The sequence below is a fragment of the Mastomys coucha genome, unplaced genomic scaffold (genome assembly GCF_008632895.1).
Source record: "Mastomys coucha isolate ucsf_1 unplaced genomic scaffold, UCSF_Mcou_1 pScaffold3, whole genome shotgun sequence".
NCBI lineage: Eukaryota > Metazoa > Chordata > Mammalia > Rodentia > Muridae > Mastomys > Mastomys coucha.
The window spans coordinates 4398144-4403030 of record NW_022196909.1 but is presented as its reverse complement, the minus strand read 5'-3'; positions in this window follow the sequence as shown (position 1 = coordinate 4403030).

Below are 4887 nucleotides of genomic sequence, written 5' to 3'. Positions count from 1 at the left end.
GAGGGAGGGAGGGAAAGGCGGGGGTCAGGCTCTTCTTAAGTAGTGTCAGAGGTTACTCTCTGTCCTTGATTAATCTGGGGTTGTGATGCATGTCTGAGTGGGTAGTCAGCTGGAGTAGCTTCAGCTGGGTGTGCCTCATGTTGGCGATGCTGAGTAGCAAGTCCACCTTCTGCCCTGCCACAGGGCAAGGACGTTGGGGAGGAGAAATGTGAGGTGTTTGACTTTGCCTATCCTACAGCAGAAACGCAGTCAGAGATGTGGGAAACGCAAAGCTGGTGTTCCCTAACTTTAGGGCATCTAATCACTGCTAGAAAAATCACACAGAGAAATGGGGAATGAAGTGTTGGGGGTTCAGGGACCTGCAAGAGGCCTGGACCATTGGGGGCCACTGAGAAAGGCATGCAGCCCAGGGCCAGAGCTGGACGCTCCAGTTGTCTGGGGGTGCAGATGGGCCTTCTATAGGCAAAGGCCTGCTCTGTGCTCTCCATGGTGGTTCTAATATGAAAGAGACAGCCCTTGGTTCCAAACTGTTCGTTGGTTTTTCATCGTGGAAAATGGACACATATCTGCCTCTCAGGGTAGACCGGAGATTAAATACCTTTTGCAAGGAGGAATGACTGGGAAGGGAAGCTTATTGGCTAAACTCTCAGGGTCTTCACATACTTCATTAGCATGGAGAACTACCTTCTGGTCCTGCATGACTTCAGATTAAATTTCCTTATGTGGGAAGTACGGCCCATGTTCCAAGCCAGGAATTTGGCAGGGAGGTGTATGCCATCTCATGTGTACCCACTGAGTTTCCAGGGTCTCAGACTCACTCTACCCATCAAGTTTCCTGGCATGGTTTACCATCCCACAGATGGGGAAGGTCCACGGGTGTACAGCCGACTTGGACTTCTGGAAACCTACATAATCTCTGGTTGAGCACAGAGTCCTAAAGCAACATTTTTAAGACACTGAAAACCAGGCAATGAAAGCCCATAAATTTTGGAAATGTTATATTTTTATTTCATTATGTTTTTCTCTTCAGTAGTTTGAAATACAAGGCAATATATTTTAAAGTTATTTTCCTTCCTTCACTCAATGTATTCTATTAGTATCTACTATGTGCCAAACAGTCTAAGCACCAGTGATACAGCAGTTGGGGTAGGAAAAAAAGACGGGAAAATAAAACTATAAATAAAAGGCATAATCTGTCAGAAATGATACATGCTGTAATAAAGAGGATAGGACAATGGGTTTCTGTGTCTATTTTAAATGATCTAAACAGAGAGAACATGGGTAGATGATGACGTTTGAGCACAGACCTTTATGTCATTAAGGAGAAAGCTACATGAGTCCCTGAGGGAAAGGCAAAGCAACAATGAAAATAAGAGAAGATGGTATAGGCATATTACGTGCTCTAAGGGATTTCTTAATAGTATTGGATGTATGGTCTGGTGTAGATGCATTTACAACTAATGGATACACATTCGGCAGAATGTGAAAAAGAGTGATGGAGGGTATCATGGAGAAATCTCAAAAGAACCCTATATAACACCCCTCATTTGGCAAGGTAAAGGCAGGCAGTGGGGCAGGCAGCCAAACCAAACAAATTCAGTGCAACAGAGACTGCTTACCAACTGAAACAAATCAACAAACTGTGTGAGATGGATTCCTTCCAGAGCAGATGTTGCCCACAGGCAACAGACAGAGTGCATGGAGAGAGAGGGAGGGAGAGAGAGAGAGGAAGAGAGAGAGAGAGAGGGAGGGAGAGAGAGAGAGAGGGAGGGAGGGAGGGAGAGAGAGAGAGAGAGAGAGAGAGAGAGAGAGAGAGAGAGAGAGAGAGAGAAAACAAACTAGCTGATTGTCTTCCCATCTCTTGTGGCCAGAGACATAATAGTTTTTCAACCCATGGCAATAGAGAAAAACAACTTATTAAAAAATAGTCAGAATTTACCTATTGAGACTCATGGCTGTTTAGTTGTTAATGATGCCGTAAATGAATAGAAAAGTTTGTATGTTAACATATAAAACTATTGGAGGTTATTAGCAAGCCAAGCTATGCTAGGACCTGATAGAAAAAAAATCACTTTGGAATGGAATGCTCACAGGAGACACCCAACACCCGGCTCCATTTTTACTGTGGCAATTTAAAAGCAGCAGTTAATGTAAAAAGAGCAGCTGAAGATAGAGAAGCCTAGAGGCACTGCTAGAAACTTCACAGCTCGAGAAGACAAAATTGGCAAACTAGAACCCAAAATTGCATTGGTAAATGCCTTAGCAACCAAGCAGAATACTGGGAAAACTAGACTGAAAGAGTCTGGAAATAGAGCAACCTTAGTAAGAAACCGCAAACCAGTTTCCAACCAATTGAGACCACTCTGAATTAAGGTACTTTTTTGCCCTAACTGCCAATTAGGATGAAATTCACATGTCAGCGAAGACAACTGCAGTCAGAGGGGTGGAGTATCTCTGTGTATCTTCTAGCTATGGTTTCAGGTATTCAAGGAAAAAGTGCCATGACTCAAGCAAGAGAAAATGAAGAACTTAGAGAATTGATCCAAGGACACAGAGGCACGGACAGGTAAAAACCACCTTAAGCGTATGTGTTGCTCAGCTAGAGCTTGAGAGCTGATCATTTGTGGTTCTGTGGCTACCAATCTCCCGCAATGACTCAGTATTTTAGGTGTAGCAAAAAAGCAGGGTAGCTTCCACACAAATGAGTGTGCCAATAAGCTTGTATGAGGTTCTATTTCCTAGGTAATCCATGTACTCTGTTCAATGAGCTCAAATTTCATAGTAGATTTTAAAAATAGATATAGGGTGCTGTCTATCAAGCAGTGAATATACTGTTGCATTAGTAGTTTTACCTTTATAGCTTACTGAGAGAGCAGAGCCCAGAGACTGAGCAGTGTCAGAGATTAATTTCATGGTTTCAAGGGATAGCACTTAGAAATACACTAGATTTTAAAGCTTCCAAGACATCTGCCTCTAAGGCACAATATGTAACAGTCCTTTAAGAAAAACACTGTGAGACAGGAAGACCAGCAGCAGCATTGTGCTGTGTGAACCATAGGGCAGCAGAGAGCTGTGCTCTCTGTACATGGTTCAAGTTGGAAGAATTTTATAGCAAATGAATGTTCTTCTCTAAAGCTTGGTGAGTCAGAAATGGCCTGACCAAATCAATTCGTAGCCAGGGAGATAAAATAAGCATATACCTGTTACACAAGGGAAGCTATTCATTAGGGACTCTTAAAGAAGACTGCCTGCAAGGAACTTGGAATTATTTGTTAGAAAGGGAGCACACTCAAAACTCTAGAAAACTAAAAGAGTAACATATAGGTCAATGTCATCAACTTGACATACTGACAGATTTCAAGACAGAGGGCTTGTAGATAATTGCTACTTCAAACCAAAGAGTCATCAGAAATTACAGCTTTTCCCATGGTAGATATTGAGCAGAGCTGGTCACTATACATATACATATATATATATATATATATATATATATGGAGAGAGAATGTATATTATTTATTTTATACATTATTATATGTTAATATATATTTAATTTATTATTTATTTTAATTCATTATTATTATTATTATTATTATTATTATTATTAAATACCTCCACTGCAGTTTGTCCTTCTTCCTTTCCTATCAGTCCCTTACCTTCACCTCCTCTTTGCTCCACCCCCACCCCATCCATTCCTCTTGTTTCTCTTCAGAAAAGGGCTGACCTCCCATGGATATCAAATTTTTATGAGTTGCGTTTTGTTGACTCATGTATCTTTGAAATAGTTCAATAACAAACCCCACGCTATAAAGAGCTCTGGATTTTGGCAAGATGCATGTTAGGCTATGTCTAGAGGATGTTCTTCAACAAATCCATGCTTTCTTAGCTTTAGAAGAGAGACCATATAGGGAAGGACTGAACACAGTTTCTTAGAATCTTCATGTTAACCTTCACTTTAACATAGTCTCTCAGGTTAGAATTTCACCACTGATTTTTCTTTTTCTTCCTGCTGCCTCTTTTTCATTCCTCTTCTTGTCCTTCTGGTTTGTAAGTACAAGAAACCATCCAAAACTTCAGTAGGAACTATATTCCTACTGCTGAGGTTAGGGTTAGGGTTAGGGTTAACCCTAAGCCTAACTGTAACCCTAACCTTAACCTTAACCTTTACAAAACTTCATTGAGGTGACAGGCTATTCTGCTTATTCTAATTAAACACCAAACTGTCCTGAAACAGCATTTTGGATTTTATTTGCTCTTAAATATGTAATTTGAGAATGCTTAGTGGAAGCTACTTTCTCTGCTTGTTAACTGGAAAACATTGAATCTGAGACCTAGCATAATTTAAAGGGAACTTCCATGTCTATGGTTGCTGCTAGACTCAGCCATGGTGTGGACTGTGTCAAGAACTCAGAGGTTAGCTGTGATCATTTTCAGAGACTGGAGGGCAATCTCTGACAATCCTGTGTTTCTATTTGTCTTGTTAGGACAGCACTTACTTCTATCCAGGCAGTGTTTACAGGGAAGCTTATATAAGCAGCAATGTTAAAAGAGCCAGTATGTATGTAAGTATGTAAGGGCAGTGGCTCTCAACCTGCCTAATGCTGTGACCTTCTACTACAGCTCCTCATGTTATGGTGACCCACTCACAAGTGTAAAGTTATTTTAGTTCTTAGTGCATAACTGTAACTTTGCAACTGTTATGAATTATAATGTAAGTATCTGTGTTTTCTAATGATCTTATGATGGTCTTAAGTAATTCTTGAGGAAAGTCATTCAAGTCCCAAAGGGGTTATGATCTACAGGTTGAGAACCACTGTTCTAGGAAAGTGATTGGCAGTGATGGGTTATTGGAGATGGGTCTTTGATGGAAAACGTTTGTCTTCAGTATTT